This window comes from Meleagris gallopavo, chromosome 1, assembly GCF_000146605.3.
Source record: "Meleagris gallopavo isolate NT-WF06-2002-E0010 breed Aviagen turkey brand Nicholas breeding stock chromosome 1, Turkey_5.1, whole genome shotgun sequence".
Taxonomy (NCBI): domain Eukaryota; kingdom Metazoa; phylum Chordata; class Aves; order Galliformes; family Phasianidae; genus Meleagris; species Meleagris gallopavo.
Genome location: NC_015011.2, coordinates 108,189,055 through 108,212,099, shown reverse-complemented (window position 1 = coordinate 108,212,099; position 23,045 = coordinate 108,189,055). Strand labels below are relative to the sequence as shown.

At 40.6% G+C, this 23,045-nt stretch overlaps 1 long non-coding RNA gene across 1 annotated transcript; it reads left to right on the top strand.

Moving 5' to 3' along the window:
* Positions 1-6: 6 nt before the first annotated feature.
* LOC116217474 lies at positions 7-2,361 on the top strand. The gene is made up of 2 exons (XR_004162069.1): positions 7-731; positions 1,730-2,361. It is a non-coding gene; the product is annotated as an uncharacterized LOC116217474 (long non-coding RNA).
* Positions 2,362-23,045: the final 20,684 nt, after the last annotated feature.

Below are 23,045 nucleotides of genomic sequence, written 5' to 3'. Positions count from 1 at the left end.
CGGACGCGGCCGCGAGGGGGCGCCGCTGCTCCCGCCCCGCGGAGGCCGATGGCCGCCGAGTTGATGGGAGCGCGAAGGCGGCAGCGCGAGGGATCGATAAAGGAGATTCTCCTCAGCGCAGGAAACCGCTGCGTAATGCCGTGAAGAAGTGAGAGGACGGGGCTGGAGCGAGAAGAAGCACTGAAGTATGCACCCCTCTTGTGTGCCGTGTAAGGGAACGAGCCTATGAAGCCTTCCGGGCTAAAACACCAGGATCTGAAGTTACCCTTCTTTGTGCCGACGTATGTTTTTATTTCTGAAGATGAGGAGAGCTCGCGGCTCCCAAAGCCTTGTCATTGAAATTGCGTGTGAAATTGCCTCCGAAAATCCGATCACCCTACGTGGATCCACAATGCAGGTTTTACGTTAGGCAGCGATGCTGGAGAGCAGCAGTCAGAGTGCGCTTGGGGTCATGGGAATAAAGCAGCCGCTCCCCTCAGCGGTTATGGAGAGACCTCGGGGGGGAAACAGCGTTTTTATGGGCTCTGAATGCTTCTCTCTTTCCCTTGCGGTCCGTGGCATTCAGACCACGCTAACTCGACCTACTTTAGACCGCTCGCTGAGCTTTTCCAAATACTTATGTTCTGTGTTTACTTAAGGTGCTATTAAATCCTTTATTGGCTGTTTTACTGTTGCAGGATTCTCCGCCAGGCATGTGCGAATTCCAGTACGAGACAGAGGCTCTGCTCGAGGTCAGGTGTGCGTGTGGTTCTTTCCATCCTCCCATTTCTCTGCCAGCTCTGACAACCCTATCTAATGCTGCTCAGCCCACGCCGGCTTGTCCAATCACAACACTTTTGGCTGCTCTCCTGTCCTGCTGTATCTTTAGAGCAGGCTGCCATAAACTCAAGCAGCCCTGGCAGCTGCCTGAAGAACATCACAGGTGATTTCAGACCCCTGTGTGTACCATTTCTCTGAGAGTCCCAGCGCTGAGCCTCATTTTCCTTCATGTAACCAGCAAATAGCTTGCTTTTGTGCTTCTTCTTTTTGACACAAGAAAATGGAAGTGTTGCACATCATGCAGCTTGCATTTTTCCCTAAATAAGCTTTTACTTACTATACCTGGGAAACAAGTCTGTTTCTGAACAAGAGATAATCACTGCAGGAAATGACCTAATAGAAGCAGCTCGCCACACTCTATTGTAAAAACAGAGCGGGACACAATTCCTCCAGTCAGAATCGTTTTCTGATTGTATTGCTAACAGGAAGTCTATTCAGCTTGACTAACCAGTTTCTGGTCCACTCAGATGTTAACTACAGAATAGAGCAAATACTCTACTTCTGTTACCTAGTAGCAGTCCTTCTGTGCAGTGCTTACCGGCTTGTAATGTAATGTAATGCAATGCAATGTCTGCTGAAGTCTGCCTAAGTATCGTGTATAGAATAATCAAATGATCAGAACTGAAATCTGAAAGAAGGAGATAGATTAGCCGGAGAGATACAGAAAAACAGGAGAAAGAAAATAAGAAGTCTGGGAATAGAAATGTTGAATAGAGAAATATCATGAAAAAGGAAGAGTAGTATCTGTAAAGAATGCCAGGAAATTTATTTCCAGCTCCCTGCCCAACTGCATTCTGACATCTTACTGGCAAGTAGTGTCTTCTCTTCCTGAGTTACTAAGACAGCTCTGTAAAGTGCTGACCATTACCCTGGAGTGACCATTACCCTATTTACCCATTATTATCCCCAGGCTTAAAATGAGCTGTTCTACAAAAGCAATGCTCATTCTGTGCATGAAGCAAGATGGCAAATAAAGCAGTATTCAACTTTTCTATTGAGGAAAAAATACTTGAAACTTCAACATGGTTGAAACCCGTTTAAGAGTATCGGGAAGGCATCTGTTCCATATCACCCAACTGGCCCACAGCATCTGCTGGAAAGGAAAATTTTCACATCAATCCTCAATTGTCTTATCATTTTTTATTTTATTATTTTTTTTCTGAAAATATGGATAGAATTATGAGATACAAACTTTCTCTCCATTTCAAGAGACTTTCAAGGGGTAACGGGCTTAAGTGTGTCAGAGAAGTTCAAGTTGGACATTAGGAAAAATTTGTTCTCAGCAAGAGCAGTGAGGCAGTGGCACAGGCTGCCCAGGGAGGTGGTGTAGTCACTGTCCCTGGAGGTGTTCAAGAGCCGTGTGGATGTGGCACTGCGGGATGTGGGCAATGGGCATGGTGGGGTTGTGTTGGTGTTTGGACTAGATCGGATGTGTCCAACGTGTGGCCCAGCACAATTCACAATGTGGCCACCTCCTGTGTTACTGTGCTCATTGTATCTGTTGTATTTTCCACAGAAATAAATTGTAGCTGTTATTTTCTACATATACATGCCCTAGACAATCCCTGTTCACTCAGTGCAGACCAGACAAGCCAAAAAGTTTGGACACCTGTGTACTAGATGATCTTAGTAGTCTTTTCACATCTTAATGACTCTGATTCTCTTCAATGTTCAGTTCTCTTTGCCTTTGAAATGTATCTTTTTTTGTACTCATCGCACCCCAGACACCTCATTCTGGTTTCTGAGACATTTAGAAATGACTAGTGGACATTTTCCTGTTAGTTTCCATGTTAATTAGTGCTGTGTTTGAGTCATGTTCAACACCTCATTCTGAAGACAGCTGCTCATTACTTCCCATCAACTGCAGTGATGTGCTGATTAATTCCTGGAGTGAGCAGACACCAGGCAACCATTTGTAGTTCTCTACAGTAGATACCATGTGAGCCATGATGCATCAGCTGTTGAAAGGTCAAGGAGACTTGAATTGGACACTGAATTTGTTCTCATCTATACTTGAAAATCCAGGGGCACTCCAACAAATGCAGATATGCAGCATTTCTTACATAGATAAAAGGACTGTTACTTTCTACTGCTCCCACATCCTATCCTAAATTCAAGCGCCACTTCCTAATAAATATGAGGTCTTAACAAAAGAAAGCACTACCAACAGAACAACAACAAAAGATGCAGACACAATACATAAATGTGCACATGATATGAGCAATAAAAATGAAAGCCAGAAGAGGTTAGAATCTTGACCACAACCTGAATATCCTCTGAGCTTACCAAATGCTCGACATTGCCTTTATAATCATCTCTCTCTACAGTATTCTCTACTTTGTTGTGTTCTTGTTTTTGTTGGTGCTGATGATTCTGACATCAAACATCAGAACAGAAACTTTATGGCAATTACCTGAAAAGTAATTACTGCTACAACTGAAATTTCTCAATACATAAAACATTATTTTTTTTTTCTGTTGGGAAAGTGAAATCAGCTTTCATTTGGTCAGTTTTTAATTATATAAGCATTAAAAAAAAAAAATCCTATCACTTTAATTACAAATACGTCCAGCAGGTTGGAAGATGAAGAAAGTTGCAAGCTAGAAGTAAATATGTATCAACTGTTTCAGAAGGGACCTGATTTTATGTATCTGAGGGCGCATACTTTCAGGGGACTGCTTTTCAAAAGCTGTTGAGTTTGTACAACTACTTTCTTTCCAGATGTCTCTGTTACAGTGTTATTTCTCTCTCTTCTCTCAGTTCTGATGTTGATCTGCATTAGGAATGCACCATGAAAGTCTGATAGGTAGCGCCGTTTTTGAGGCTGGGACATGAGAATGCCTATTTTATGAATGCCAAATCATTTCAGCCAGTGGTGACATACACAGATTTTCAGCTCTACACGCACAGTCAATAAAACCTCAGGCAGCTAAGCAAAATATGAGCAGAAAACTTCTGTATCAATGTGAGTCAAGTGGCTTGGGAGGTGGCTTAAATTGCAGACACGCATTTTACGTAAGTGCTTGACCACTATGGGAGATGGTCCTGAAATCACAGTGAATCCAAGTGCAATTTAGTTTGGGTTTTCTCTGATACGTAGGCACATATACTTCATACACATGTAGTTTTCAAAAAAGTTATCAAGTTCAAATACAAAGAGGAAAAACATTATAATGTTTTATTGGGCATAATTGAGGAGAATCAGTTTTGTTTCTTTCTCACTGGAAAATTAATTCTACCTCTGCGCAGAAGTCTTTCAGTAAAAAACAAACAAACAAACAAAAAAAACCACTCACATGATGCTGAGAAATGGACTGCGCTGCTAAGCAAATAACAAAATCTCACACAATACAAATACATAATACAAGTTTTCCTTAACTACAAATCCCTATACTTTTTCCTCAAATTGCATTTTTTATCGTCAGATGCCCTGAGGTGAGTTTTAGTTTTGTTCATCTTACGAGACACTCTGAGCTAAGCCAAACACTCTTGACTTATATTGAAAATACATACTCTTCCATGTGATCTAAGAGCTGTACTTGGTACATCTGCAGGAAAGAAAAAATCCAATAGCAATAGAGGGAGATTTTCTTTACATTAAGAGCAGGATCACAGTCACACACATAATTAGATCTGAGGAAACTTTGGATACAAGCTATCTTGATTTAACTTCTCTCCTGGAAATACATATCTAGCCTCAAATGCCAAAGCTAGGCTTGCTCTCCTAGGCTTTCTTCCCAGTGACAAGAGAGAGCCCAGCTAGATGAAAATGTCTGCATGGGAGATGTTACATTACCTAACCCTAACCTAATAGGAGGAATACATTAAGTGTTGTGAGGTTGCAGAAGTGTGGGTCTAAAAGGGAACATGGAGATCACTTGCTCATTTTTCTGGTTCATGGGCTACATAAAGTCTGGAGAAAACCCTCGGTTTCTCTTTGCCTTTCTCTTTGTTAGGTTTCCTCTTGCAAACCTTGCATATTTTCTTCCTCACCTGCAGGGAAAGAGGCATTTATATTTGATACTGAGTTTTGGTAGCCTTTTCAGTCAGCTCATGCATGGTCTCAGACCACAAGGTGGGGAAAAAAAGATCCAGTCCATTTAGAGAAAATATCTGTACAAAGAAGTAGGGATGAGCTAATGGAAACTACTTAACTCCTCAGACCAAGAAAAGAGAGCTGAATTTACAGGTGATTCTTAATTCAGAATTTTCTGGTATTTGCCATAGACAGAGGAAGCTGATTTGGCATTATTTTAGTCTTGAAAGCAATTTTGAAAGTTTATTCAACTGATTTTCCTTTGCCTCTCCAGAATGGTGGATGGAGGCCAAAATGTGAATGCAAATTGGACTCTCCAGTTTCTGTATTGCGACAGAAGAGCTTTTCTGCCAACTGCAGTGCCTTGCTCTCTAACTTGAGTGACAGTAGCTTACAGTTCAGTTTTGTTGTGTTGGTAATGGCCATCAGCTCTATGGGAAGTGCCCCACTACTTCAAACTGAATGTTGACAAACTACCGTACCTGTTCTGTGCACTGCTCCAGCAAAAACCTACCCACTCAAAGTTAAGCCATTGCTGCCAGTATTGGCCTGAGCTACTGGCAAGCTGCATTACTATGTATAAACACGTAAAACATCAAAAGATAAGACTGCAATGTGCCAGATTCCTGAGACAGATGACAACTCGTTCCCCTGCTCCCCCCTCCTTCCCCAGGTGGAAGGAGTTATTCTCTCCTAGCTTGGGAAGCATGATGTGCATACAGCAGTAAAATGCTGTTACAAGGAAGGGAATACGCTTATATTGTACTGTATGCTTTGATGCATATCAAACTGCTTTTCTTCAGTAATCTATGGCTTTGATAGCTTGAAACTCAATGAACACAGTTTAAATGTCAAAGTTTGAGTGACATTGCTGAACACATCATAAAATAAATCACCATTGATTTATTAATGTATGAACGAAGGCAGAGAGATCATCCAGTATTATCCATTGACATCATATACAACTCCTGATCTATGAACTTGACTCCTTACTTAGTTTCCCAAGTATGGCTTTAGTGACACTAGTGGAATCAGACTGGTTCTACAACAATATACTCAAGGGCAAAACCAATTCCTACTTGTGCCACTAGCTGATGCAGCAAGCTAACATAAGCCCCCAAACACAGGTGGAATTATTGTGCATGGTTGTGGCAACATTTCAGTGGGACAGGTATGGTTTTGTAGTCCTTCCATACATATTAATCTTTCCACAGGAGCAATTTCCCCCAAGATATAAAAATGAAAATTGAATATCACAGTATCTTTTTGGTCAGTGCATCTTTTACCAATGACCTGGTTTACATGATGCTGGTAAATTGTTTGCAGCTTGAAGCACATACCACTTCTTATTGCAGATGTCAATGTAACTGTCACATTTCTTGAGTTATGTAGACAAGAAGAAGGAGGGAGTGGTCTCATCCCCTCACAAGTGAGCATGAAAGGCATTGGTAATTCATACAAGTTTAGAAACCCCACTGATTCCTAATGTGGCATTGCTTCAAATTCAAGAAACACATGCGCTGAGAAATTGCAGTTCCACAGTCATGTTATACCCTGGATTTGCCAGAAATGGAAATGAGAGTAAAACATGACAGATTCAGTGTCAGCAAAAGTGCTTTAGCATATCTGCAGTTGGGAAGAAGTGTTTGGGTGCATTTGTGTCAGAAGAAAAAAAAAAAATCAGCAATTACTGATACAAAGTCTCTGAGAAAGATCCAAGTAGATTGTCATAAGAAACAGAAGTCTCTGCTGTCAGATGAGGAAAAAAGAAAAAGAAAAAAAAAAGCACAAAAAAACCAACATATTTGAAAGACTCAACCAGCACTTCCTGAATTGCTAAGTGTAATGCACAGTAATCGAATGTCCAAGTAAGAAAATCTGCTGCAAAGAAAAGAGACAGTAGGTGCTTCACAAGTTTCACTAGTGAGGTTAAGGCTGGAGAAGTCTATTATCATTGTGCTTGTTTCTATGTCTACTCCAAGAATAGAGAGATAGATATTGCAAAATAAGTGTGAGATTTATAATCTTGAGTCTACATTAGAAAGCCCTTTACATGCAAACATCTTCTGGTTAGAAATAGTGTAATCAATCCAAGTGCAAGAGCTATGATTGACTGCAATAAGTTTGATACCTCTATATGAGTCAGTAAGTAAAGTATTCACGGCAGAAGCATTTCCCATTGTAAGCCAGAACGAGTTTGGGGAATATCTTTCATGAGAAAAGAAAAATAATACATCTGGAGAAACTGATTCTAGCATGCTTCTGTAGACAAGACAGTGGTAATTATAAAGTGAAACCTGCTGAGTTAAAACCAATTAAATCTTACGCAACATATAGAGGTGTTCAGTAGAGCAGAACTACAGCCAAGAGTTGAGTTTACTCACAGCATCGTGTGAATCACCATGAAAAAAAAGGGATAGGCAGAAGTGAATACTGGGCCTGCAGAAACCAACCCAGGAAATATCTTGACATTACAATATGAAACTATGGTTGGACTAGACAATACGGTGGTCTTTTCTAACCTAAACAATTCTGTGATACTCATCAAAAGGACAACTACATACTTGAAAATCTTTTGGAAGATCTCTGTTTGTTAAGACTCCAATAGGGAAGTTGTATATTCAATGTAACACTTGACATTTCTAGGAAAGAACAATAAAGGCAGTGCATGGAGCAAAGCTCTTCCATAGTGTAGCCACAAGGCACAAAGTCTAAGAGCAGAAGGTGGTTTTTTTGCATGTAGCCCTCTCTAAATCAGGATTAATCAAGCTGTCACATGAAATGTGACATACGATATTCATATTCCACACTCGCCCCTGTGCCAAATATGGGTGCAAAGAAAGCCAGGAGATAGGAATTAACTCCAGCCTTTGGCAGTGTGCTCTTCATGCCTTGAATGCATGCTTATAGGTATGAAATTGGAGATGATCCCAGCTGTGCTAGGTCCAATCAGCTGGGGATCCTTGAAGGACACACAAGCAATGTGAATAGTAACACCGCAAGGCAGAGCCAAACTGTTTTCCACTGTGGGATAATAAACAATGGACACTTTAGCAAAACATTCAAATTGCACAGAGCTGTGCCAGATGCCAGTCCAAACTAACTCAAAGATCTTTGGTGAAGGCCATGGCATGGTGTGTGCAGTACTGAATTTGGAAGAGAAGAAAAATATGTTTGTCTCTGATAGGAGGATGTCACTAGAGAAAAAAATTAATTACTGATAAACTACTACTAAGAGAAGATTATCATATCTAAATCAAGCCTAAAAACATAGATGTTTCCCTAAAATGCATCTTTAAAATTTTCTGCCCTTAGCTGTACCAAGAGCTGATGTTTCCACGTTTAACTCTATGACCTTTAGAGAGCAAACGAAGCAGTATGCTCTGGTTTAGCTGTTGGTATGTTACCATCTTCAAAGAATTTCATTACAAAAGGGAAATATGTGTCAAGATATTAAAATCAGAAGCAGCTCAGTGCTGGAAGGAAGTGTTGAAAGATTTTCTTTCTCAGTGACTGAATCAAATCTTGTCAAAGTCATAAAATATAAAGAAGTCCAATTACCCAAGCAATTAGGACATCTGAGAAAGCCTTCTTAGAGGCAAGTAGTCTTTCCTGTGTTTAATAATTTAAATGCAGACCAGTGAATGTACTACTGCAAATAAATCTCTAATATGAAATATTGACTGCTCACATTTAAAAATGAGTCCTATTATTCATCAGTAGTGCTCAGCACACATTAATATCAAATTAATTTTCTTTATTTTCATTACTGACGTTATATCACTCAACACAGAGAATGCAAAAATTAAGCACTGGAATAAATATATATTAAACTAGGCAATTATTTTAGTAAGCATATATACAGGTTTGGTTTGTGAAAAAGAAGAATGGAGTAGCTACTATATATGCTTGCAAAGCAACCTATTTAAATGGTTTTAATGCAATAATTGTCAACTTTTCCAATGAAAAGAAATGAATAATGAAGGCCAAGAAAGATTGATGACATAAAAAAGCAAGTATCACCTATGCCTTAAATCACAACTGAAATCACTATGGATTCAAAACAGAACTGCTGGGTGCTACAATTTCCAATTCTTGAAATACTAAAGATGGGATACAGTACAGATGCACATGAATATATGCAAAGGTACATTTTGCTTGGCTGTTGGCTTCCCAGTTGCTCTTCTGGACAGAAAGGAAAATGGGTGTGACAAAGCAAGGGAGAAACTAGTCATAAGGAGCCATCAACCACAACCTGCTGTGTTTTCAACCCAGCTGAAGTATTTCAAATGATGGCTGAAAACTGAGCTATGTGCCATGATTCCTGCCACTCAGGAAGGTCTGTTGTTGTAATGCCTTCAACTTTTCCCAATTTATATTGAAGCGATAGTAAAACACAAGCAAGGAGCAAATCCTTCGTGTTTAGATCCTGAAACAAAATTCATTGCCCTGATGTCATGCATGCATGCAGACCAGCTTTCCAGTCTTAGTATTACCAGATGAAAGTACTGAGAAGGTAGAGAGTAAAAAAGTTTCTTTTTTTTTTGTTTTGTTTTGTTTTGTTTTAAATGAACAAGACATTGCTTCCTTACAATATATTCCACTAAGCAGCTTGCAGAGCAAATGATGTTGATTAGTGTGTTTGATAAAGTAGTCTGAACATGGATGTTTGGGAAAAACTGTAAAAGTTGCAATTTCCAGCTGGGAGGTAGCTCATTAAAAAGCATGAAATCAGCTCAAATTCTGCCAGGAGGGAGAATCAAGGCAAAAAGATCTCAAGGTAGTCTATTACTGGTATGGTTTATTTGCCTTGCTTGAAATTTAAGATATATTTAACAAAGAGAATGCTTTCTGTTACTCTTCAGAGACTTTCAAAAGAAATCTGCTCCTTGCCTTCTGTATTTTTTTCCACAGGTTTAATTGCCAAGGACTTCTGGGTTCTGCTGCAATAGCTATCATTAAAACAGTGGATATCTCCATGTTAATTTACCTACATCTAAACTTGGGATGATCTTCCTAGTTTTTAGAGGACATTAATTGTTTGGCTGTAAGTGCAGAAGGACCTGTGCTTGAGACATACCTCCTGTGCCATCTGATTGTCTTTTAAGTACATTCTCTAAAGCTTCCCTAGTATAGCAGTCTCACCAGTCAAACTCACTCAAGGATGTGAAATGGAGTGAACTCAGTCTACCCTACTGTGTTGCAAGATGATGGCATCATGCTTGTCTCCCCAAGCAGTGTTCCACAGCCTTGACCCTGTCATCAGTCCATGAAGACAACCTTGTGTATAGGGGATGGGGGATAAAGGCATCTTCAAAGAGCTGGGGAGGAGCGTGGAGCAGAATAACTTTTTGTGACTTCCCAGGACTAGCTGCACAGAGGTGCTTTTTACCTTTATTGTCTTGCTCCTTGCAAGCCTCATTAAAACCTGAAAACAAAGTAATAGGAACCTTAGTACTGTCTGTAATCAGGAAGCAAAGTAGGTTTGGGCCATTTGGGTTTGCTAACAATTTGACAGAGTTCTGCAGCAGTGATGGACTATCAGGTGTTACACCTGTATAATGAGCTTCTGATCATTCAGTATGGGATGGCACAGAAGAGAGGAGTTTTGATTTAGCTACGCTTTGAAATGTCACTGAGATAAGAGGAAATATCTGCAGTCTTTAACTCAAGATTTTCGTGGCTCACTGCCTGCAGGTAATGTACATTTATGGCCCTAATATATAGATATGCATAACTATTCCCTTAGCAGCATTAAATTTTATAGCTGTTGTTTCACAAAGCCTGCCATTCAGAGTAGTCTGAAATTATGAAGTTAGGAGTTTAAGGGAAGCTTCTCTCAGTAAAACAAAAGAAGAAAAGGAAAAACACCACCTACAAAAACAAAACAAAACAAAACAAAAAACCCACCACCACAGCAACATAGAAAAGTTGCAACAGAAAACCAGAAACAATTAAACCAATCTTAAGAGAGATTAATTTAGGGTAAATGCCTTGTCAGAAAGAAGAAGGAGTTGTCATGTTCATATCATTTTCTCTAAATCAAGAAATGGAATTAAGTGAACCTGATGCAATCACATCTCTGATAAGGACATAATCCTTTGCCTGAGCCAAACAATGAAGCTGTAACCTCCACCATTCATATGGCTATGTCACAGCACAGTCGGTGCTGGAAGGAGTTCAAGGAATCCTTCGCTACAACTCCAGCAAGAATCAGAGGAGAAAGTTGATATGATTTCCTTAAATATTTTCTGTAAAAATCATACCTACTGTTGTTCTGAAACCTACCTACCAGAAACTAGCATTTTATCAGTAGTCACAGTGAACCCTTTTTCTTTTTATAAGATCTAGATAGTCACTCTGTGGCACATTTCTCATAGTGTTGTTGAGGTGCCAAATCAATCAGGTCTTTTTCCTCATTTTCTTCAAAGAAAATACCTTACTTTTCCATTTTGTTCACTTGTCCTTTCCCCCCCACTTCCCAAAATTTGTATATATTGAGGGTTTTAAAAGTGATCATTGTATTCTATAATACATCAGAAAATATGTGTGAAGATTTATGGCAAATAGCTTATGGCAGTTTTGTTTGCCATTTGCCTGAGCTCATTCAGAAGTTAACATTAAGATAATGCCCATATCAGACAGAAAGGAAAAAAATCCTCTTGATGCTGTTTTCTTCTGAGATTCAAGGCAGAAAGCAACTCATCCCACAGAAGGGAAGACAGGGACGAGTTGTTGGCAGCTGGGGAGACCAAGCAGCATTTTGAGTGGGAAAGTGTGAGCAGAGCCCACAAGCTGTGGGAAGATGATCTGGGGAATTCTGCACAGCCAGTTGTTATTAGGAAACAAATAATACCAATGAGACACTTGATCAAAGTCAAGCAGAGAGCAATGTGGGATAAAACTGTGGTTGATTGCTCAACAGAAGCCATGAAACAGTCAAGCGTGTTCTCAAAATGGCAGCCCAGCCACCCAAGAAAGACAGGCAATACATGTTGGGAAGTTCACTCTAAGACAAAGGAAACCAACATCCTGCCTGTAACAAATATGGAGACCCAGAAGTATTGCATTGGTTCAGCTCAAAATCATGTTTGAAAACAAACTTAATCAGTACACCAAAGACATGACAAGACGACCATCAGATTCCTATGAAACACTTCTTGATGTCAAGGTAATGAATTAGATTTGGGATTTCTCAGGTGGCTCAGACTGTTTAGCTTAACAAGGAGAGAGTGATAATTAGAGCAGACACTGTAGATACCTATGTGGGAATCAAAATCTGATGAGTGAAAAAAAAAAAAAAAAAAGGCCATTGGACTTGCTGGATCTATAAGCTCAAACTAAAAATAACATGCAGAATCCAAAATGCAAGTCTAGGTAACCATTACCAAGCTATACTAATATTAGATTTCCCATTTCTGGCAATCCATCAGAAAGCTGTACCAATGCTTGCAATGGATTTCCTACTTCTCTCAATCTTAAAATCGAAAACAACAGCAAGAAAGCTGTGGGGTTTTTTGAGGGTTTGGCATTTTTGGTTTTGTTTTGTTTTGTTTTGTTTTGGTGTTGTTTTTTGTTGTTGTTGTTTGTTTGTCTGTTTGTCTGCTTGTGAGGATTTTCCCATAGAAGACATGGGTCTAACAAGATTCATGGGGAAGGTGACTGTGTTGTAAAGGTGCGCACGCTATATGATAACAACTCCGTAAATAAATATGTGTCTTGTAGTCTGCAAATCCTTCTTCTATGTGAACCCACCCATTAAAGGTGCTTAGCAGGGTCTATCACATGTTAAAGGGGTAAATTTCTGTGGGAACTGCTTGTCAAAATATTTGCAGCTTCCCACTGAAGCATTCTTAGTAAATAAAGCTCCCTCTGAAATCACAGATGTGTGAGAAAGAGTCAGGACTTCATAGGCCATCACTTATAAACTTACATGCAGTGCTCTGTAGAGGTATATATAAACAAAAAGAAACTGAGATCATTCAGAAGACAACAGAGAAGATCTGCAGTAGAAATTAACTGTCACACCCCTGAAATCTTTGGACATAAATGTGATGATAGTCCACGCTAATAAAGAATTGCTTCAAAATTCTTATCCAGAACAAACAGATGTTTGTTCTTACATTGCCTTTTGCCTTCATCCCAAAAACATGCACTGTTTACAGTCAGGTTTCTTTACATATGTATGTACCATGAAGTACTGAAGAGATGAATTATTTTTCCTCTAGAAAGGCAGGTTTTCCTCAGATAAGACTTATGGGATCTGGACTAAACAGACCATAATGTATTAGAAGAGCTGATGAAATTGGGCAAAGGTGAAGGGAAAGCCTGAAAGCTAGATAACAGACGTTTTAGAAAAAGGAGAAACATTTCAGCAGAGACCAACCAGTGGCTTAACTCAGTCCCAGTATAAATGCCTACATCTCTACCTCCTGTGGAGTGTAACATAGATGATACACAGTACAACGGACTGCCTCGTCATGCAAAGCATGAACCTGTCTGGGATGCACCATCATTTCCAAAAATCAGGGCAGAGAGACAATAAAAAGGAAAAGCTTTCTGCCCTTATTCTACTTCCCCATCCAAAGCATTAGGAGCATATCACTACAGGGTCAAGAGCCCAGAGGCTTGGGTATGACCATCACCAGCATGTATGAAATAGGATACTTAGATGTCCACGTTTAAGAGTAGATTACCTTGTAGGGCTATAAAGACATATACAGCCTAGTCTTTGGGGTACTTCTACACCTTATTTTTGCAGCTTCTTGGGACAGTGACAGAGTTTGGCCTGTTTTCTTACAACTAGCTTGCATAACCTTTGTAATATGGATTTGATGAAATGCATTTTTAATTTTTTTTAATTTTATTTTTGGTGGGGAAAGGGGATTCGCATCTGAATTTTAGATTTATAGATCTAGAGATCTGCTTCCTGTCTTGGGGCATTATTGACTGTGCAGCAAGTTTCAAAATCAAATTAAATGCATTGATTTGCTCCTGGGCAAGTCTTGCATGAAAGAAGCAGCTGTTTCTATGACTGTGTCTCCTAAAATTAAAAACAAAACAAAGCTTAATGAGAAACACTTCCTATCTGATGGAGTTTTTGTCCCTTTACAGAAAATATTTTTAGCTTTGATTGTGTACAATACTGGTGGAAAAGCTCTTGTGTGAGTCACAACAGATAAGCAGCTAATACTAAAAATGTAGCTAGCGTTTAGCTAGGTTGAAGAGATAGTAGCAAAGGTGGTGTTGTATCACCTAGGAATATTAAAAGTCTGCACTTTAAAAAAAAGAGACAAAACTGTGATAGCAGTCAAATTTTGAAAAGAAACATTTCTATTGTATCGAACTGATGTTCATTTTCTACCCCAATGCAGTATGGTATATTTTGGGATAAATTCTTACCAACCTTTTTTTCCACTCCTAGGAATATAACAATCCAGTCATCTTACAGTATTTCACATCAGCATCCGAGGAGACCAGGGAATAAGACATTTCTATCAGTTCCATCTGCAAAAGTCTCATTAATCAAAATCAAGCACCGCGGTTACTTTTAAGCAGCCATGGCTGTTGAACCCTGGAGCTTTAACTTGTCATTTGAACAGCGGGTTTACTGCCTGTGTAACTGAGTTCCCCATAATTTGGGAAAACAAAGATGTAAAGTCAAACTCCTCTTTTATTTCCCTTATTCTGTCTCAATTAGGAAAGCTGTAACTCCCAGGGTGAGATGCCGCTGAGCAATGCCATCTATCATGGTATTCATTCATTTTCATTCAGTGCAATTAATATATGATTTGCAGCAATACATGGATGTGAGGGAGCTGAAGGAGCTCTGGTGTGGGGGATGGAGTCTCCTTTGGAGGAGGTTTCAGCAGGGAAGCATGGCTTTGTGAACCCAGCATATGTGTGTGTGTATGAAGAGGAGGACAGGGTAATCAGTTAATGGTAGCTGGGGGGATGTTAGAAGTAAGCACGAAGGAATGGGCAGAAGAGGTGATGTGCCATAGCCATGACATATAAATAGGGAGACATAAAGGTGGCTGGTGCACACCATCAGCACAAGCACTCTGCCTTCATCCCCCTTCTGTCACAGCTCCTTTGGGCTGTATCCCCAGCTGGGGCAATGCAGCACACTCAAGCAGGAGTCAATTAAACTTCCTTCTGTACACCAGCAGGGACTCTCTTTTTCTCTTTAGAAATCATGCTCCCTAGGGCATAAATTGAGCTTCAGTCTACAATAGAGCAGCACTATAGTGGCTCTGCTCTTGACTGAATTAACTGGGAATTACTGCAATGTAAATAGTAATTTTATAATATTCATGTAAGTTGTTAGATTGCAGAGTCACACATTATTGTTAATACTCCTGGAGTAAGGCTGCTCATGCACAGTCACGTAGAAGGTTTAATTAGGGGAGCTAGGTAGCTACAGAGGGTTACTGCAACCATTTCCTGTGAGGATATTATGGGCTGCACTGTCTGCAACCCAATAGATCTGTGTGGAAGATCCTGCACTAGAACTGGATATAATTCATGGCCCTTAAGAGATTTTCCTGCTTTCCTTTTTATATATGAACACAAGAGAGGGAAAACTGTATCTTTCACACATTGGAGTTTTTCTTTCTTTCTGCTGTAGTTGCACCACATTTTCCTATTCAATTCCTTATGCAGACTTCCAATACTTATAGGGAGCTTATAAACAGAGGGAAATCCACTTTGCACATGGGCAGATAGCGATAGGATGAGGAGGAAAGGCTTTAAACTAAAGGAGATAAGATTTAGATTAGATGTCAAGGAAAATCTTTCACTGAGAAGGTAGTGAAGCACTGGCACAGCTGCACACAGAAGCTGTGGTGTCCCATCTTTGCAGGCACTCAAGGCCAGGTAGGATGGGGCCCTGGGCAGCCTGAGCTGGTGGGGGGGGCAGTCCTGCCCATGGCAGGGGTTGGGGTGGGTGGTTTTGAGGTCCCTTCCAACCCAAATCTTTATTTGATTCCTCCTAAGAAGTTTTAAAATACATAAATGGACACAAAGCATGTATTTGCATTAAGCGTTATGAGTGACTGTAGAGAGATTATAATTGGGATAAATCTCCCAGCTGAGGCCCTGACCCCACAGCAGTCAGTGATAACTGATTTTAGGCGGTTGAGATTCTGCTGTCAGAGCTTTATGGACAACCTCTGCTAAGCAGCCTGCATCTGTGTTTACACAGTGGGGTGGATGCTGGATCCTGTGCTCTGGCTGTTCTGGTGGGAATTGGGCTTGGGATTTCTTTGATGATTTGTGGGCTAAGTAATAAAGATGCAAAATAAAGACATGTGGAAGAGCGCACTGTAAGTAATTTGATTATCGTTGGTATATCCTCCTTCCCAGAGACGCTCTTTGAATACAAGCCACATTGCATAAAAATATAAGAAAACCTTTGCTTGCCTTTTGGCATTACCCTTGAAGGTCACAAGTCTCAGCTGTGACAGAGATTGCTGAAAGGGTTTCAAGATTGAATAAGGTGTAATAAAAACACAACAGTGGCAATAAGAAATGTAAATATTTATCAATAGCTGAGTCCAGCTAGTCTGAGCAAGCACTGTATATCTGTATCTGTAATATTTCTATATGTCACAACTGACTGCAGAAAATATTGCAGAAAGCTTGACACCAACTCCCAGAAGGTTAATCCTCTCCAAAGCCAAAGCGTTAGCTTGTACTGCTAAGAGTAATAACTATTTTCTTCAAGTTGTTTAACAGTAGAATTCTGTTTCAGTGAAAGCCAGGCAAAAACCCACAGCAACAGTCACATTCCTTGCAAAGAATCTGCCTGCTTCATGTATTGAAAATACTTGAATATCTCATTTCTTACACTCTTTCTCTAAGTATCTCATAATGCAAAAAGCTGGAGACAAGATAATAATCTAGACAGGCTTTGGTCTGCGTCATGTATGCATGCTTGCACATCAATGATTTGTGTACCCCTGGTGTTTATCTCTGCTTCCAATTAGCATATCACTTGCTCCTTCCCCACCCTGTTTGCAGTCCTCTCATAAGATCTAACCCTCACTCACCTAAGACATGTGCCTTTGACAGAACAAAGAGTTAACTGCTATGAGAACGTTGTCTTTTTTCAGGTCTTCCCAAGCTGGAAGGAGACAATCAAACCAAGAACACGCGGTCAACCCAAAACTGCAAGGGGAGACACAAATGAGGCCAAGGTCAGTAAGCAGAATATTGAAAAGTCTGGTGAGAATCAAGGCAAACCAAAAGTCAGGCAGCCAAACTGTCCTGGAAAACCCCCTGAAAGTCACCCTCTTTTTTCCTATCATACCAAGTGTCCTGAGAGGGGTATGCATTACTGCATTTTTCTCTATATCCAAACCTGCTCTCCTACTGCACGCACACATTACTCTACAAGAGCTAGAAGGATGCTTCTGCACACAGAGATGAAAATCTGCACCATTAGTGACTAACCACCTCAATTTTGCTGGGCCCCTGAGTCATAAGCCTTAATAAGGTACAAGCTACAGATCCTTGAGCTGACATTAAATAAACACCGCTGTATGAGAAGCAGTGCTGAGGAAGCCGTATTTTCTACTGACTGGCACCCTACAGCTGTACTCTCTCCTCTTCACACAATACCCACTGCTTCCTTCCATATGTTCCCTGTGGTTCATACTTTCCCTTTTACTTCTCCAGCCCCCTCACATCTACCAAACTCTGTGACCCACAACTTGAAAGCAGCCTTTCAGTATCTAAACAGAGGCTGTAAGAAAGAAGGGGACAGGCTATTTTGCAGGGTCTGTTGTGGTAGGAAAAGGGAAATAGTTACAAACTGAAAGAGAGGAGATTTAGACTAGATTTAAGAAAGAAGCTTTTTACAGTGAGAGTGGTGAGGCACTGGCATGGGTTGCCGAGAGAGGTGGTGCTCCATCCCTACAGACACTCAAGTTCAGGCTAGACAGAGCTCTAGAAATCTGATCTAGCCGTAGGTGTTCCTGTACACTGAAGGGGAGTTGGACTAGATGGTCTTCAAGGGTATCTTCCAACTCAAATGATTCTCTTACTCCATCTTGCCCCTGTATGCGGCTCTGGTGAGGCCTCACCCTGAGTACTGTTTTGGGCACCTCAAAACAGAAAGGACTCTGAGGTGCTGGAGCAGGTCCAAAGAAGGGCAACAAGGCTTGTGAAGGGCTCAGAGAATATGCCCTATGAGGAGAGACTGAAGGAACTGGGGCTGTTTAGTCTGGTGAAAACAAGGCTGAGGAGAGATCTTATTACTCTCTTCAAATACCTGACTGCAGCAAGAGCGGGGTTGGTCTCTTCTCACTGGTGACAGGATGAGGGGAAACGGCCTCAAGTTGTGCCAGAAGAGATTAAGGTTAGATATCAGGAAAAACTTCTTTACAGAAAGGGTTGTTAAGCACTGGAAAAGGCTCCCCAGGGAGGTGGTTGAGTCACCATCCCTGGATGTGTTTAAAAACCATTTGGATGTGGTGCTCAGGGACATGATTTAGTGGAGGATTGTTAGAGTTAGGTAGTATGGTTAGGTTGTGGTTGGGTTTGATGATCTTCAAGGTCTTTTCCAATCTGAGCAATTCTATGATTCTGTGAAGTGGTGAGGAAGTCACATGCATGCAGCATGTCCATCACCAAACAAGTTTATTCCTCAGAGGAGGATTCATAACAAGTGTCTGCTCTGAATGAAGTATGAATGAAGGAAAACCTGCACCACAAGGGTTAACAGAGCAGTCTCTGCCAGTAACCAAGGACAGCAGTGTTGTACTAAAGAAGGTGTTGTTTATGCCAAGACAGAAGGCCTGTGCTCAGGGTGAACCCACAGCCCCAGTGACTTGTCAACAAGAGATCACAGAGGAGAACATCAGCAAAATTAGTATGCTGCCTATTCCATTCCTCTTGGTGGTACCTCTCAGATCTCCTTAATGTGGAAATGCAGACACAGCTCGTCAGATTTTGCTAAGATTTATGAAGAAAAATTATGAGGCCAAAGGGCCACACCGTGATTGTTGGCCCCTAATTGTCCACAACAAATTTGGCATCACCAACACAGTGGAACTGCTGGGTCATATCTCTTACTCTCTATACTACACACATGCATCACGCTGTGCATGGCTGAAACAGGGAACGATTGTTGGTTGTGAAATCAATTGTTTTTAGTGTAAAAACAACAACAACAACAACAAAAAAACCCACAACCTTAAATTTCCTTAAGATCTCACTTCAAGCTCTGCTGCACTAATTTCCTGCACCTGAAAGCATAAAGGCAAATAATAAAAAGGCTTTCTACTTCTGAGTTTCTACTCAGCATCAATCTATTGACCAGATGTCCCCCTCACTCACGATATGTTCCTCTAAATGGTGCCACTTACAAGCTAATATTTAGTATTGATCCATACATTTGTTTTTATCTGAAGGTATCTGAGCAGATAGAAAGATCTTAAGAGTGAAAAAGGTTTTAAAATTGGCAGCTTTCCAAGGTTCTCTCCTTCATCTCCAAGGTCTTTTCTCCCAGTTTCTTCTGCTGCTTTACTGAAAGGAGTGGACTGTTTTCCATGCTCCTGACTCTTTTCCCTAATTTCAACTACAGACCTCTATATCTGGTAACCGTCACAGTAATGGGGTAAACGATCCTTTTCTCCTAAGCATTTCCAGTTCCTTCCTTCACCTAGTCAAGAGCAGAAAATAGAGCTGCAAAAAGCCAGATTTCCATCAAGATGACTGAAGCTGTGACCCATCAAATCCCTCTGAAACCTATTTTTAATTGCTTTTCAAAACAACTGCTTCCTACAGAGTCCTTTTTTCTTGTATTCAATGCCTACTCTGTTTTGCCTTCACTCTCCCTGATGCTTAACATGATCTCAAACATTAGAGCTATACATACATAATGCTAACACTATTTCTTGGGTTATCAGTCATTTTTTCTCCACTTAGTAGGTGCAGAGTTATCTTGAATTCAGTGGCTCTTCCCTATTCTTTGGAAAGTTGTGATGCTCTCTTGGGGGCAAGTAGAGAACAGAGACCATCTTGTTGGGCATCTCACAGTCTGTTAATGCAAGCTGTCAGAGGACTTTTACTGCAAAGCGAATAAAGCAGAGACATGGTATAGGTGGAGTGGCATGAAGGCACTTAGCAGACGTCATGTTGGCTGAGAACCAGTGGGACATCTCACTCCTCAGACCCCCAGTGCTGTGCCCAAGGGTGACCACAACTCTCCAAGTTTCTCACTGCTCTTCCCCTCTCCATTCACACCTTAAAGTGACCCAAAACAAATCACCTTTTCCTCTTTTGGAGAGAGCCGTACTGTTTCTTCATTTCTACCTGTCCACTTGTAATGGATTAATGGCTGAACTAGATGATCTTAGTGGTCTATTCCAGCCTTAGTAATTCTATGGTCCCTAAGACCTCTATGACAACTTTAGACCCCACACAGTCTGTGGTACTTTTTGGAAACAGTTAACTACAACTAAGCTAAGAGTTTTTCTTCCTGCCCAGTAGAGTACGGTAGCAAGGATCTGAGAAAATATCCAGGCAGGAAGTCATTTATTTGAATTCTTATCTGCATGCCCAGTGAAGATTTTCATCTTTATATCTGTGCTACAACCCCTTGTAAATAAAAACAATAGGAACAGAAAAAGCCTCCCCACCCGATCACAACCTTTTCACAAACTTACTCTGGGACTACACGTAAATAAAGCCATCAGTGCCTCACTGTACCTACTAATAAGGCGGCACAAACAAAACATGCAAAATTTGGTTTGCAAACAGCATGAGCTTACAGTAATGTGAACATTCTGTTTAACAAAAAGGCTGTCTAAATGCAAACTTAAGATTCAAAGTAGCTCACAAGAACTGTTTATGTCATTACTTGTATAATGCTATAATGGGATGGAAAGTAGCGCAGTAGTAGCAAGGCAGCAAAGTCTTTGGCTACAGCAAATGGAAGCAAACCCAACTGCAGCAGCCAAGATGCAGAAATGGAGGAAAAGAGCTGCTCGCATTTGGAAGGCCTCAGCTATGCAGGAATCTCCAGCAAGAGATGCCCTCCCCTCCACTGCCAACCCTTAAATGAGGTCTGGGAAGAAGTGGATCCTGACTGCACCCCTTCCAGTCACTCAGATACATTGCACTTACCTGGCTCTGCAGGGTTGGCCCTGCCTTCCCAGCAGGTGCACCATCACTGCTTCAGGCTACAGCGTAGCATTTCCACTACAACTTGCCAGTTGCTGTCTCTACTCACTTAAGTGAAATATTTCTATCACAACAACGATATGCCTTCCAGAAAAAAAGGCAACTTTCACATTTCATCTTAAATATTTACGTGTGTATGATAGCACATAAATCAAAAATACTGATACATATTATTAAATAAGGGTACAGCCACAGCTTGACTTGGCCAAGGCATTAAAACTAATGCGCCACAAACTGAAGGCAGTTTTACACACTTTTATCTGAACCTGTATAAATTATAGAATAGTTCCACTGTATGATAGGGTTACTGAGTTCTCATAATCCATACTAACCCTGCAGCTCAGAGAGTCAAACAACAACTTTGCACTTCAATAGTTTTCAGAAGACAAGATTTCTAGGCCACAAAAAGAGAGAACCATCTTTTCAGCACACACATTTCTGGAATAACAGGGAGAGTGTACTACTTCTTGCAGTTGTTTCAAACCTTGTGTTGGCTAACTCACACAAAAGGAAATTGCTTATTCAAAATATTGGAGACAGGGTGTAGAAAATACACCTTGCACTGCGTTAGCAAGCCTACAAGTCTTTTGTTCTGTTATAGATTCCAAATAACGTTTGGACTTCACATAGCAGAGGTCTGGACAGAATGCTTTCTGCAGCTGGGTTGCTGTTAGTATTGCCTGTGCATCAGCTGTCTGGAACCACTGATTTGTACTATTTGGCCATTTCACAGTTCAGACAGTAAGACTTCAACAATGCTGTTTGGGAAGAACTGCTGTAAGCTTCCCATGCTTCTCAGAAGATAACAAACACAAGGCTGCCCCACATATCAGCAGCATTGCAGGAAACTTTCACTTAAATCAGCTGGGGTGTATCTGTGATCAATCGAATTGACACCTTGGTCTTGTCTTAGAATATTACTGTTTGTGCAATAACATCCTCTGCAGAGAAGATAAGATTGTTTTCAGCTAAGAAAAATTAAGAGAGAATGATTATATTATCTTTGAGAGTGTTCTCTTCTTTAAAGATAATTTTATCTGCTTTTAAATGTATCAGAAATTCACTAAAACAAAGCTTATAATGTTAACATGGAGATAAGTAGTTTTGACATTTAGATTTTAAAAGAAACAATAGAAGAGAGGCAAAACATACATGGCATTTCTGCTTATTACAATAACCAACCAAACCACAACCGAAACAACCACCACCAAAACAAAGCCATTTATGAATACCTCAAGATTTTGCTGAGTTGTGTAATACTGAGCAGGAGAGACATCAGGAAGGAATTTCCAGACTCAGCAGGACCAACTAGAAAAAAAAAAAATTTGATCACACATGCAATCCATACAACTCCACATCTGAAGTAGTTTTACAGGCTGATGATGGCTCCAAAGCAGCTAGCTCTTCTGACAACTTATTGACTCTCCAGAGCTGTTTCAAAACTGATGAAAAGAAATCAAATGGAGCAATGGTGTTACCTTTCTGCAAAGTTTTAAGACTCTTCCATAAAGGATCCTTGAAGCATACTGCTCTCAAAACCTGTGATTCTCAGAAGAAACCCTTCTAACTATTTAGAATCGCTTATTTAGGAGAGAACAAGAAAAAAGAGCCCTAAAACATTCTGTAATGGAAATTCTGCCAACCCTTACTTTAGGCCTAAGACCTGGACTCTGTTTATGAGATATTAAGGAGGCTCAGGTGTCTAACTGTGGGAATCACCTGTTAGCATAGACCTTGCCTTTCTTAATCCCACCTTGCTGTTTGCCAGCTGTAGAATACAGCTCCTCTCTCTTTCTTGAGTGTGCACCAGCCAAGTTTTTGTCTGGGAACTGACCTGCAGGATTCTTAGGGTAGACTTCTAAGAATCAGACAGACTGGAAGGAGCGGTCCTTGAGAGCAGCCCTGTGGAGAAGGACCTGGGGGTCTTAATAGATGAAAAACTGAACATGAGCCAGCAGTGTGCTCTTGTGGCTCAGAAGGCAAATGGTATCCTGGGCTC